Source organism: Vanellus vanellus (genome assembly GCF_965231255.1).
Source record: "Vanellus vanellus genome assembly, chromosome: 3".
NCBI lineage: Eukaryota > Metazoa > Chordata > Aves > Charadriiformes > Charadriidae > Vanellus > Vanellus vanellus.
This window is the reverse complement of record NC_138907.1, coordinates 76,733,034-76,747,662: the sequence shown is the minus strand read 5'-3', so window position 1 is coordinate 76,747,662 and position 14,629 is coordinate 76,733,034. Positions and strand designations below refer to the sequence as shown.

At 44.2% G+C, this 14,629-nt stretch overlaps 1 protein-coding gene across 1 annotated transcript in view; it reads right to left on the bottom strand.

Annotated features, from left to right (window-relative positions):
• Nucleotides 1–14,137, bottom strand: part of FYN (FYN proto-oncogene, Src family tyrosine kinase) — a 140,285-nt gene extending 126,148 nt beyond the window's left edge. The window contains exon 1 of the mRNA XM_082480601.1: nt 14,118–14,137. The gene's annotated coding sequence lies outside the window, so the exon portion shown is untranslated. The remainder of the gene's footprint in view (nt 1–14,117) is intronic.
• Between the last annotated feature and the right edge of the window lie 492 nt (nt 14,138–14,629).

Here is a 14,629-nt window from a genome sequence, read left to right as displayed (position 1 = left end):
AGATTGAGACCCTCCATACCCTCCGCCCCTTTTTTTTGTTTGTTTGTATACATTGTATGCCTTGCTTTGCCTTGTTAGCAAATGTGATAATTGGGTTTAAGTTGCTAAAAAGTAATTCTTGACAAGATTGACACTTGGAAATTCCTTCAACAACGAACCATAGGGAATAAGGAGCCACCTTAAAACAGCAGTCAGTACATGATGTACTTAGGGCCAAAACCTAAGGAGCTGCTTTTCAAGCAGTAAGCCACCACAAGCTTGTCAGAGAATAAAGTCACAAGATGATGGAAAAAAATACGACTCACATCTGTAACATTAAAGGACCTTTTTTGACATTTTTGGTTCATATACATATTGCACACAGCAGCAGGTGTGCTTGACCAGCCCAAGGTCATCTATCCTGGAAGGCATCTGCATCTTCAGGAAGGTCTGATATTTGGCTGGCGTAGGGGGCGGGGAGTTGGCGGGCTTCTCTGTTTGGGCAGCACTGCTAAGGCTGTAACTATTGCAAAACAGAGAGAAAGTAGTTTTAAATTACTTATTCCTCCTAAACAGCACACTGGGAAGGCCTCAAGTGCCTCATAATGAGCAATGCCCCAGCTCGTACCACTCCTTTTACAGAGGCCTTTCTTCTTTAATTTTTTTTTTTTTTCCCCAAAGAGATTAAAAATGATATACAAACAAGTCAGTGTATTGCTTGGGAACATCTGCCAACATTAACAGAAGATGAAAATGAAGAACGTTTTTAGGATCAGCCTCTACTACACCCGCCTATGTACCAGCAATTTCAAAACAGCATATATTAGCCACAACCAACTCTACCAACTAGTCTTCCAGACAAGGCAATCAAAATATGTATATTAAAAATACCTGAGTCACACTGGTGCAACTTATCTCCAACATGATTTGGATATCTTACATTTAATTAGAAGGTGTTAACAAGCACAAACACATTTATCACATAAGAAAAAGACAGCAGCGTTTGAGATATTCAGCAGCAGCTCCCACCAGCCTAGGACCTCAGTGGCCCAATGAACCCATGTAGTATCTCCAGCTCCAAACTCCAACATCACCTTCCTCTTCTCCAAACCCACTGCACTATTTAAACATTTGGGGTTGGTAACACTTGCTTCCAGTCCCGCCACCACCCAGATTTTACTCAAATGAGCAGTCAGGGACAGGATGCAGCAGACTGAAGGTGTTGGCTTCGTTTGGAGCAGGTATTGATCTCCTGCATTCAATGCTGTTGCCTCACCTCCCAGAGTTTCTACCAAAATAATATAGTTCACACTTTATTTGGGGAAGGACACCTTTTGTGACTTCTCTAGTTTGCTAACAATAACCTAAGCTATCTTGCATAACCTGTTTAAACAAATATTAACTCTGAGCTGATACACATCCCCCTCATCTTCCCACTGAAACTGTTTTACTCAAGCTGCCACCAAACACCAGAAAGCTGGTGAGCTTTTCACATGAATTAAGTCAAAATCAGAACAAAAATTCAAAACGTGTTAAACTCTCACTGTCTCCCCCATGAGAGCTCTTATATGGCACCAAGTGGCCCTAGTTTCTGACTAAAATAAAAGCAAATAAATGCAGCTTTTCTGTTCTGGAAGGAGCATGCACCCTCCTGGGATGGTCAACCTCACCTGGGTGGCCACAGCAAAAGCTGATCTCCAGCACTGCCAATGGTACCTGGGGAAGGGTTGTGTCCCCGCGGGGTCCCAGGGATGCATTTATTGCTATCAACAGGCAAAACTCCACATTTCTTCACATAATACAGAGACTAGTTTAGTAGTAAATCTCCACTTTGGTATAGTTCTCACACACAGTCCTTCTGCTGCACATCGATGCCTGGGGAACCTGAATGAGCTGTGCAACCCAAGGTTCATTGCCACACCAGGAGGGGCTTCTTACTCAACTCTGAGCCCCACTCAACTCAGCCTATGGAGTTTCACTCCAACAACTGTACAGAGTGAAAATATACAACTAATTCTCCAGGGCAGGGCAAAAAATAATCCACCTTTTTATTTTTTAATCACCGTGAATATAAGCAGTTCTGCAGCATTGTGATCAGAGCATTGTGAACACCCGTTAGCTCAAGGATAAACAGCTCATTTGTGTCCGGACGTGAGAGGATTAGTGGGCAAGTCAAGGAAGGTGAGCAACAGAGAAGACTGAGGTAAGCAAGCACAAAGGCAGGATTGCTGTAAACAGGGTTATGGGAACAAAACAGGGGAAAGCGGGACCTCTAAAAGAGCCTCTGGCATCCACAGCCAGTGCTTCAGAGGTAGAACAAATACTCAAAGAAAAAAAACACAGGAGGAAAACAGTGGGGGCAACAGGCAGAGTAGGAAGCTAAACTTTGAAGAAGTTCCTGGAGAAGAGAAGGCTCCGGGAAGATCTTATTGCAGCCTTCCAGGACCTAAAGGGGGCCTACAAGAGAGCTGGGGAAGGACTTTTTACTAGGGCTTGTAGTGATAGGATGAGGGGGAATGGCTTTAAACTGGAAGAGGGCAGGTTCAGATTGAACATTAGGAAGAAGTTTTTCACTTTGAGGGTGGTAAGGCACTGGAACAGGTTGCCCAGAGAGGTTGTTGAGGCCCCATCCCTGGAGGTGTTCAAGGCCAGGCTGGACATGGTTTTGGGCAACCTGGTCTAGTGGGAGGTGTCCCTGCCTATAGCAGGGGCATTGGAACTCGATGATCTTCAAGGTTCTTTCCAACCTAAACCATTCTATGATTTTATGATTCTATGATTCCCTAGTGTGGACAATTACTGAAGGAAAAATAAAAGAAAAATAGCCTGACAGCTCCTCTCCTTTGTCCACCTTTCCAGCTCAAACCTCTTCACCAACATTTCCTTTTACAGCCACAGGACTTTTAAGGCTTCTTTCTTCTTTGGTTGTTACCAAGATACCTGGGAGGTCCTCAAGGCACAGCAACTGCTCAGCCTCCCTCGCCACCAGTCAGCCAAGCAGCAGTCAGTATCCACTCAACACCCCAGACACTCGCAATGACAGAGTCTCAGAAACATAGTGGAGAAGCAGCACCTTCCGAGTATAAAATCTTAAGCACAGTTATTGTCCCACAGCTCTTGTGAGGCTCATCCGGGTGCTACACCTGTTATTTCAATCCTCATATTTGCTACCAAACATTCACTTTGAAGTAGGTAACTTAGCTAATAGCTAAAGTACTGCCAGGAAAACAAACAGAACACACACAATGTATCTCTTTGCATGTGTTGTTTACTATGTATTTTCCCCACTGTTTTACCAAAATAACCGCTGTGATACAATCTTACTGCTTTAGGTTATATTGTTGTATGCAGTGCAGAAGTCTGGTGCAAAAATCCACTACAGGGAAATGGAAACCTTCACAGTTTTGTGTATGTAAACACTGGTTGGTCATCTGCTTCACAGAATTGAAGCAAAGGGCCATCTCTGTTCCAGCTCTTTTTGAGGTGACAGAGAAGCCCACAAGTACTGTCCTGCAAGGGAGAGTTTTCACCACTCCAGCTTGAGGGAAGCAAAGACAACTGACAGCAGCTGAAGGTCTGGCACCAAATAAGCAATTTAATTAGGCAGCAGGTGGAGGGAAGTAATTATTCTTCTCTCTGCAGAATTTGTGAGACCACATCTGGAGTACTTGGTCTGGTTTTGGGAGTCCTGGGAAAAGAAAGATTGGCACACTGGAGTGAGTCCAGTGGATGGCCACCAAGATGCTGCAGCACTTGACATACGAAGGAGAGATTGAGAGAGCTGGGTTTGTTCAGTCTGTCCTGGGAGATACTCAAAACCTGACTGGATGAGGTCCCGGCTTTGAAGTTATCCCTGTTCTGTGCAGGGAGATAATTTCCAGAGGTCCCTTCAAACCTAGATTCCAATGTGTTTAAATTTTAAAAGGAAGAAGAGCTCATATCAGAGAATTTAGAAGGACTATTAAAAAGTAGTTTAATGGAAGAACTTTTAGAAGAGAAGTCTGTTAGCTCTAGAGAGAACTCAGTTACAGAAACTAAATTGTTACAATGTGATTGGGGAAAGAAAAAAAAAAAAAAAGGCACATCACCACCCCACCCTCAAATTGTAGGTGATCATTCCTTCAACAAAACTAGCATTTCCCCTCCCCTTAGGTGTAAAGCATGACATAAAAGAGTCCAAAGCTACATACTTGTCACAATATACACAGGTTTAGCAAGTTCCCATACCAACAATCATAAAGCAAATCTACGTGATGCGGTCTGACTGCCATTTTCAAGATATTTTCTCAGAAATTATACCTCACAGTGGTGACTTATTGCTGATTACGGAAGAAATTCTTAATATTGTAGTTTGGAGTGACTACCTTATTGACAAACACAGACCTTATTTCCCTTGCAGGGCTGTTCATACCTGTATTGTTGTAAGAACTGTGATATTTCACTTTCGGAAGAGAGTGTTAACAATGGTCCAGTGGCACTAAAAAAATCCACAGAGATGTATTAACACTTCAAAATTAAATACAAGCAAGTGATCTAAACTTACTTTGAAAAGATCTCACTCATCAAGAAATACTTTCCCACTTTCATGGTGACATAATTTGAATGGCAATTGCATCCTTCTTTTTATAAAGAAGATTGAAAATAAATGCTGTATACAATTGCAGCACCATGACATTTTAAAGCTTGTGGCTAGCTGTCACAGATGGAGCTCCTGAGGAACATAATCGCTCTTCTTTAGCGCAGCAGATAATGTAAAAAAAAAAAAAAAAAAAAAAAAAAAAAAAAAAGTAAATAGAGGATTTATTTTAAGTTTAGTAGCAATTTTTTAAAAAGCTGGTTTGAGTAGTCTTTGGTGCTGCCATAATGAACATTCAACTAGTTAATCCACTCTTTCGGGTCATCGCTCTCATGTCTCTTCTATTTTGTGTCAAAAAGTAAAGTACAGCCTCCCCAGTACCACATAGGGCTGCACAGATACACTCACAACTATGAACACATCATGGTGGTCCTGAAAGCTGTGCAGGCACATCAGCAAGATGCTTCTCCTCCTGGGCTGCTGGGGCTACCCTGACTCTCACACGCGAGCTCTTCTATCCGCCTCTGCATAGTGCTGTGCAGAGGTATCCCGAGTCTGAGCCCTGCTCTAGCCAAGGAAGTAAAACCAGAGCAATGCTTTTTTGACCCACTGTCCACATTCAGGTCTTAGAACAGTCCTGCTGTGCCACATTAGCTCTGAAAGATTGACAGCTATCTTTTCTAAGACACAAATGTACGTTGTAAATCGTGCAAGAGTTGACCACAAAAGAAAAATTTGGCTGACTTATTTAACACCTACAATTATACAGTCAGCTTCATAAAGCAGAACTAACTCTTTTGCATGGGGAGGAAACAAAAAAAACCAAACCCAGACAATGTAACTTTACAACAGTTCAAATTAAGTCTTGCTGAAAACTCAGCAAGAGCAGAGACAAGATCACCTCGCCCTTGAAGAAGTCACTGAAACATACTGATGCCAGAGGAAGCCCACAATTTTAAAAAAGCCTATAAAAGAAAGAAGTTTTTTAATCTTTAACAGGAATGGCAGCAAATTGTTCTGAACGACAAGTCATCAAGTAGTGCAACCCAACGCTCTCCCCGTTCTGCTTGTGATGACTGAGGAGAAGGCAGAGGGACACAGTCTTTCCTGTGCACTTTGTCCGCAGCCCTATTTATTCCTTTTTGGCAGCCCAACTTGAACATTAGGGCAAGGAGTTCTGCAGTTTTTAAGCATGTCAGTAATGCTGCCCTAAGCAAGAAAGGTAGTCCTCCTCTACCTTCCCCAATGCATGCAGGGAAAATTTTGACGTTCAGATATAAGACATGTTTCCTTCACAAGATCACATCGTTTAGCGGCTCTCTTCTCAGCCAAACTTTTGGGCTCATTCCTTTTCCTACAAAAGGGAAACTCCTAGAGATGTGGTCAAAAGAAATCAAAGCCAACACTATGCATGTTTTTTTTTGAGAGCATACAGCCTATTACACTGAGAGTTGAATCTGGCTCTTCAGCTTGCCAGCTCCTGTACACTGACCTTGCATGAATTATAGGCTGACGGGCTTGCAAAGTCTTTCAACGGTGATTACAGCTAATAAAATAGATCACATTAAACATGTGTTCACCTTTATTTTTTTCTTTTTAAGGCAGTTTGCCTCAGTTTTTCTGAATAAAATATAAAATATTTAAAAATAAAAATAAAATAAAAATCCAGTTGCTATTCCTCCTCACCAGTCCAAAGTATGAGGTCTTACAAATATAAGATTGCTGACCATTCAAAGACACCCAGAGAACTTAGTATTTGAAACAAATAGCCTGTGTATTCGGCTAAAGGCTTTAAATGAAAATTATGAATGACATCAGATATTATGCTATTCAAAGGATAATGCTGAAATAGTTTTATTCCTTCCTGAAGACTGAAGCCAGCAAAACACAATCAATGAATTTGGAAATGGGACCTAGAATGTCTTTTGCTGAAATCACTAATTCAAATGCTGCCCAAAGTGATAACAACGAGAAATGCCATCATCTATTGGTTACTTCATATTCAAATTCCAGAAGGAAATTCAGGAGTTTTCATTTACTTCCCAGGAAGACAGACAGGCAACAGAACTGGGATTTTTGTTCACCTTCAGAGAAAAATCTTACTGGATGCGGGTTCCCCCTCTGACATCTTATTATTCAGGTCTGCCCATTTTCAAACATTATTAGCACACAATGAAAGTGTGCAAGAGGACCTGTCCACAGACATGGCTAAAAACACGCAAGAGGTCATTAACCTCACTATAAAAAAAAAAACACCACTGTTAACCTCTCCACTAAAAATAAACACTAGGCATTTACATATAGTCTAAGACAAGAAACAATCTTATTGACTAGTCAGACAATAGAGGTTTTCGTTACGAGTCTCAGAGATGCTTGCTTTCCCCCCCCCGGAAAAATATATCATTGCTTCCTAGTAAGAGACTGCCCACAAAGAAAAACACAGTCCCAGGAACAAACAAATATTCTTTCTTTAAATGGTCTGAGAGCTGCTTTCTCTTACACCTGTTCTCCTCCTGCTGGGGTAAAAGCAGCTGGCTGAAGGACACAACCATCACCATCTTCCAAACAGGGGTATCAGCTAGTCTTATGCTAAGTCCTAAGAAATGACCAGGTATGGGATTGAGTTGTCCCAGAACAAAGAGAAGTACTTTTGTGGAGAAGCAATAAAAGTCCAGAAGTCAGAAAGTAACAGACAAGCTTCTGCTGTGTTTTGGGGTTTTTTTTGGTGTTTGTTTGTTTGTTTGTTTTGGGTTTTTTTTTTTTTTTTGGACAGTTAACATAGCCCCCAGAGTCGCAGGATGTTGATTGATACAGAGATAGCTACAGCCCTCATTAACATAGCCGTGAAGTTTATACAGGCTAAAAAGAGGGTAAAAAGTCCAGCCTCACTGACGGCCCAGAACTGACAAGAGGTCATTCACCAACGTCGCTGCTAATCACAGCTCCAGCTAGGTGCCCAGCACTTTCGTCTCCCAGCACGATGCTGTGATGCAGCATACTGTCACAGATTCTGGCTCGAAGAACTTCTGAACTAACGAGCAACAAGTCTTCCCAATTATTTTGGGCAAGAACTTTAACTTCCATTATAATCCCCAGGGCAATTCTGCAGTTTAAAGGTCAGGTACAAAAGGAAAAAAAACAACATATTTGTAAAAAAATAATAATAAAAAAATATCAGCAATTATCTGTTCACTGATATCAGAAGCCAAGATAGGAACTGCATGATATTCCAAGGTTATGCCAGGAAAACCTTCAGAGCTGCTTCTTTTGTAAGTGGTACAGCTGCAAGTCAAAGATCAATGTTACACAAAGTGCTCTTTCACACACAGGTTGTTCTAAAACAAGGGGGGTTGGAAGGTCTTTATTAATACAATAAAAAGCCTTCAAATGAATGTTAAAGTTTATTTGTTTAAAAAAAAAAATAAATCGAAAATCGTTCATGTAAAATAACAGAAATTGTAAAGGAAAAGGATATTAGGAACCACCACATACGGTCATTAGAGAACTCTCACGGAACTGAAGTTTTTCTTAAAAAAAAAACAACTGGGTGGGTATTTAATATTAATCTTCATTTTCATATCCTGTTTAACTTCTCTGTATAGCTTCATACAGCAAACTGAAGTCTGACAAGATAAAAATTATCTGCCAATAATATTTTCATCCTGGACTACACCAAAAAGGCTCGAGAACTATTTTGGTCAAATCCGTTAACATGGGAAAACTGGAGCCAAGAGGAAAAGGACAATTTCAAACAGAGAAGGTATTTCATCGAAGTCAAGCCAATCCCTTGAGGTTTCCTCCTTCCTCCTCCAAAAATCACTAAAACAAGAGTTATTTGCAAGTTTAAGTGGTGCCAAACACTTTTTTTTTTTTTTTTTTCCTATTAAAGCAAATGTCCTCACTCACACACACAAGAGCAGCTTCCTCTGCCTGCTTCAGCCAGCACTTCGCTTGGGCTGTTCAATGTCCCTCCACCCCAGGTACTTCTCTGCTTCTTTGTATGTTGTGCTGGTGCCATTACCATCACTTTCAGCTTCAAAACATTTTCCAAATTCACCACAGTGAGTGACATAGCTTTGGTGAATAAAACAACATTTTTAAAGTGTTTCTGGAAGCTTCAGTGCTGATGGTACATTTTGCCTGAAATGTGAGGTCTCAATCTCAGGTTAAAATAAATCGTTACAGCCCCTACACAACCAAGGCTTTAGATATTTATCTGTCTTTTAGAGCTCCCAGAGCTGTTGTAAGGCAGCATCGAGGATGAGAGGAAGCTCCTCCCCAGGACACCCCAAGAGCTGTGAAGCAAAGTGTACTATGCGAGGTGAAGCCTTCGTTCAGGGCTGGCTACCGATAGTGCCGCCGACTGCCAGGCCGTGCATTTTGGGGACAGCTCAGTAACTGCTCTCACAGCACAGGATATGATACCGTTATAAGCAGCACTGGCCCTTTTGAGGAGTTCTGGCTGGGCTGCTTTGTACTTCAAAACACCAAGCACATCACTAGACAGCCTCTTTTCAACATCCCTTCTTTCTGGTTGTAGCCACAGATACCTAAAGCAGAATGGGACAAAGAATGTCCCTAGGCTGGAAAAGGCATCCAGTCATTGCTGCGTCCCAAAAAGGCCACCAAAATAAAATAAAATAAGTTAGTGTAGAAGGGCGGCCTTCCTTGTTCTCATCAAAATATTTTCACATTGCAGCTGCCTTGTATAGTTCATCACATTAAACCATACCTCAACCTGAAGAATATCAACTAACTTGCTCTAAGAATTTAGGTTACTGGCTTAATCAAGTAGGACTTATTACTCACAGATACTCTAGAAAATTATAGTGTGGAACAAGCAATTTTCAGAGGTGCAAGTCTTCCCTGAATCAGGAGAAGCCAAGCTGGAAAACATGGGGTAATCTCTCCCCATATTACTTTGTCACAAACAACATCAGTAGGTCCATTCAAATTGGGATCCTTTAATACAAAAAAAGGAGCTGCATTTTGGGAAAGACATTAAGTTTAAAATTCATTCACTGCCCTCTCCCCTGTTGAAAAAAAAGATTTCATTCAGGCCATCTAATTCAAATCAGTTAATATTGCCAGGCTAGCTTTTTGATTGCTCTTTCAGATGAAAACTGTTCATTCAAATTCATGGTATACAAAGTGTAGAGCTAGTCAGGGAAAAAACGACAGTAATTTTCTGCAACAAAATGTAGTTCTACCCATAACTAAAAACTCTGTAAAACTGTTGCTGATTTTATACTTCAGTAAAAAGCCAAGATGTCAAAGGTTCTATTTTGTTCCAAACAGGTGCCAATATTTTGAGTTGAAATCCTTGCTTTAATAGCAAGTTACCATTCAAAACAGTCAGAAGCAAGATGAGGAGACACGTTTTGATTGACTTGAAGTCATTTTATTTTTCACTTCCCCTGGTAAAAGTACTGATATTGTTCAGTTTTGTTCCCATTCCAAATGAAGGAAAGTTCTGAAAATCCTTTACAAAATGTCATTGTTTTCCTGGGGCCAGTGGTAAGGAGAACAATGGGGTGCTTCTCCTCGGTTGCAAATTTCCATAAGGTCAAGCCTGTTTCTAGTTTCAGGGCTGAAGGACACCTCCTGCAGACAGGCTGAACTTGACCACTCTCAAACTGAGAGGCAGCTTAACTGCCTGAAACCAAACCAGCGCTTCAACAAGTTAAGAAGCAAGACTGCCTACAGCACAGCGCTAACGAGGCCCAAGTGCTCCTTAAGGAGTGTCATATGCTTCTTGGACATACTGAAACAAACCTTTCACTTGGACCTGTCATTTCTCAGTCCAAAAGGAAGTCAGGCTCTAAGGGGAAAAACCTGTGAGGGGATGCAAATGCTAAAAATCCCAATTCTTCTACACCTGCGCATTTGTCACCTATTGAAATATAAAATACAAGTGTTTTTTGTTGGGGTTTTTGTTTGTTTTAATTATTGCTATCTTATGAAGTGCAGCTTGGGGTTTTTAAACTGTAAGAGCAAGCCACTGTGGTGCCAACTGAGACACCCAGCAGTCAGATGCATCACTGGAGTTTCACCTCTTTCTGAGGCACTTGGTATTGGGTGGCCCAGCCAGCATTTGCCCCGGCACACTGGCAGCTGGAGGGGCCCAAAGTGTTCAGCACAGCGCAGCAAGCAGCTACATCCCTCGCTCAGGGGGTGCGAGATCCACAGGGGTTGCAACCGCCCTGGTAGAGAGGCCTCAGGGTGCTCCACACTGAAGCACACTAACCCTTTTGTGGGTTTCACCCTAAGTGAATTGCTGACTTGCACGATACAGATCTGTAGGCCTTTTGTCACCAAAGGAGTCCTTAATTGCTAGTTTTCAATGAAACTGCTCGGGTGAAATAGATTTTTCGGTTCAAGTCCTGTTTTTGGAGTAATGGGTCAAAATCACTTGTGAAGTCACTTCTGTGGGAGCTGTAGGGGTGGGAAAGGGACAGGAGTTATTGGTTTTCTCCCTCTCAAGGGAAGGTCACTTTGACAATACATGCTGCCAGCAGCAGACCTGCCCATAAAGCAAATTACAAAGCACTGTCCATGACACAAACAAACACCATTATTATACATTCAAAGTAGTGCCCAAACTGAATTAAGCAGAACTTTACAGAACAAGTTTGAATCAAATATTAACGTGCTCCCTAGAGTGAAGGAGGAAGGGAAAACACATGCGTGCAGCTCTATCTCTCCCTGAAGTAAAAGCGCTATAACGCAGCACAACAGCAAAGTGAAGACATTGGTTAAATAAAAGTAACTGGCCATAAGGTGGCCAGCAGCTCTCAGCCTTCTTTAACACAACTGAATATATGGTATTGTAGATGTATCATATTACAGTGTTAAATCATCACAAAGGCACCGAACAGTTTTCACTCATGCAGCCACAATTGTATTACACAGTAAATCCAGTGCAGACCATACCATGTCCAGATTAGTATATTTGGTTTAATTCAGCTAAGCCATAGAGCCAATGACCACAGAGGTCCTCTCCATGTCAGACTCCACCCATGCATTTCGGATTACACTATTCAGGCATTTCACATAAAGTTATTGTGAAATCTAGTACAGTATCTCATAAATATCTACTTCCTCAGCAATGCTTACTTACTCAAACAAAATATAAATTTGTCAATGGGCCTTAACTTTTAAGGGTACTTAAAATGATTAATATGCAATTCCTCTGTACTACTTTCATCACTTTTGCCTTAAATCAACTGCCATGCCATACGCCAAAGTTGTTTATCCTTCACTTAAGACATGTATTTATTCAACATCAAAACAATTTCTAGAGAAGCCTGTTCAGGGTTTTATACTTAACTGGTATTTCACACCACTATATCTTCTACCAGCAAGCAACACAGAATTTCAGAAACAACATGCCTGAAGCATAAACCATAAAACACCACAGTCAGTGGCCTATCATTAGACAGCCTCATATTGGAAATTCTTATTTTTGCCAAAGATAAGCCATGCAGATGAGGCAGTAATTTGTCAGAGGTGGAAAAGAAGCAGGCTTACAGACACCCTCTGAGAAGTGCCTGAACATTTCAACAAACCAAGAGAAATCTGCAGCCTACTGCTAATGAAATACAAATTTTGAAGACATTAATTACGCAATCTTCCTTTCTCTTTTTCATCAAAATCACAGCTTTGTAAGGTAAAAAGAGGCTGAGTAGTGGAACCATTTTTTTTTTCCCCCCAAGAGATTCCCTTCTCAAAATTGTTCTTAAAAATTGTGAAAAGGCACTGATCTACTGACTTTCACCAAGTGTTACCAGCTTTCTGAGCATATACATCAAGGTGCTGGAACACTGTATCACTGGGGGAAGGTAACAATCTTTCCACTTTAGTGCTACTAAGTAAATGTTCAATTGTGAAAATGAACTTCACTCCCCTCCAGTTTCCCACCAGGTCAAGCGGTGGCTGCAATGGATGTAACTGAGAAGTTGGAGACGTTGCCTTCCCTTCCCACTCTGGTATTTTTCTTCTGGCCTCCTTTGTTCACTTAACAGAACTTTGTTTGAAGTGTGTTTTTACTCCTTCACTGCATGACAAACCCACACAGTCAGAAGACAGGCTTATAAAAACCACAGATCTCCAGCAGGGAGCTCAACGGTGGGTGTAATATTGGACACAGCTCTCCATTCATCATGCACATTCTCCAGATTTCAACTTGACAGTGTCCCTTTAGCTTACTGTTCCTTCTCATAGGAGATCAGACGAGTCAACCCTAACGAAAACACTTCCTCCACCCGCACATAAACAAACAGATCTTCACCTGCAATTGTTCTAAGCTTTGGTCACAGAACGATAGTTAAAAAGATATTAAGGGAAAAAAAAAAAAATGGGTGTGAGGGGAGGAGATACTGGAAAGTGTTACAGCTGCAGGGATGGTGGAAGGAAGGATGTGGGAGTTAAGGGGGTTGTACACAAGGAGGAAAATGACAAGGTCTCAAAGGCGTTCCCAGTCCTGTGCATGCATTTCAAAAGCCTGGTCTGTTCCCACTTGTTATTTAGCATTTTAAGAATCACAGCATATCAGAATGATTGATGACCAACTGCAGAGGGTTGCTTTCCACTCAGCCTAAACCTTCTTCTCCAGCACCGACTCAGCCCTGCCCTACCCGTCACCACTGAATATCCAGGATATCATGGTCTTGTTTTCACAAAGTGACCCTCTTCCCTCTCTGGCCCTGTCCTTGCGCTCACGCACATGCAAAATCCACACGGAGCAGAAATAAGGCGAGTTCCCGAGGAAGCAGAGACCAAACCGAGTGTTATTAAGGAGGTCGGGCGACACATACACCGTAGCTCTGCAGACGCAGCAAAACGCTGGCACCCATGGTGTGGCGTTTGGTATCTCTCGCTAATCTAAAATGTGGCTGCAAAGGATCTGGCACCAGATCAGCGGCCTCATCTGGGGAGGAACAGAGAGGCTCTAGGGGGAAGACAAGAAACAAGCCTCTTTTCACATCCTACCACCCTTGGGCATTTTGTGCGTCCCTTCTTTATCCCCTGAAAGAGGCCTTTGTCACAGACGTGCAAATCCTATACCATTTATTGCAGAGGGAGAGAAGGTCTTTTTATGTATCATCGCCCCCCTCCCCGCCCCCCCTTCCCCTTTTTCGCAGTTCGGCTGCAACAGACACAGCCCTGTGCTGCGCCCCCTCCCCTCTCCCCGGACGACTGCCGCGGGGGGGGAAGGACGGACACGGGCGACCCCTGGACACGCCGGGGCGCAGCGCCCGCACAGCCGCTCACCGGTGCTGCCCCCGGCCCTCCCCGCACCGCAGGCCGCGGCCGGCGGCTCCCGGCGGCGGAGAGGGCGGGAGAGATGCGGCGGGGAGTGTGGGGGGGTGCGTGGGGGATACCCGCAGCAGCGCGGCCGCCTCCCCTCCCCCCGCAGCCCCCGCACCCCATCACCGCTCGGGCGCACAAAGGAAACAGACGCGCCGCAGCATCCATCCACCACCACCACCACCACCCTCGTCCCTTTCCCGTCCCCGCTCCCCCCGGGCGGCGGCGCGGCGGGCTCCGGCCCCTCCGTTACCTGAGGCAGCTCGGCTCGGTTCGGCTCGGCTCAGCGCAGCGCGGGGCCGGGGCGGCGCCGCCGCACTCACATCCTCCTCTTCCTCCTCCTCCTCCTCGCTCCGCTCCTCCGCCGCCTGCCCCCGCCTGCCCGCCCGCCCGCAGCGAGGGGCGCCTCTCCGGGCGCCGCTGGCCTCTCCTCCCGGCGGGCAGACGCGCTGCGCCGAAGCCCCGGCCCGGCGCGGAGGCGGCGGCGGAGCCGCAGAAACTGGGCAGGGATGAGCTCGCACGGGCTTTCCGCGCTGCTGCTGCCTCGCCTCCGCTGCGCTCCGTCGGGCGAGCGCGGCTCGGGCGCTCCCCTCCCACCGGGGCTCCTGACAGATGGCGCAACCGCGCCGCCGCCGCCGCCGCCCGGCCCCGCTCGCTCGCCCGCCCGCCCGGAGCCGGCAACCGCCTCCTCCCCCCCCGCCGCCCGCCGCGCCTCGCCGCGAGGGCGGCCCCAGACTGACAGCTCCGCCGGCCTATGGCGAGGCG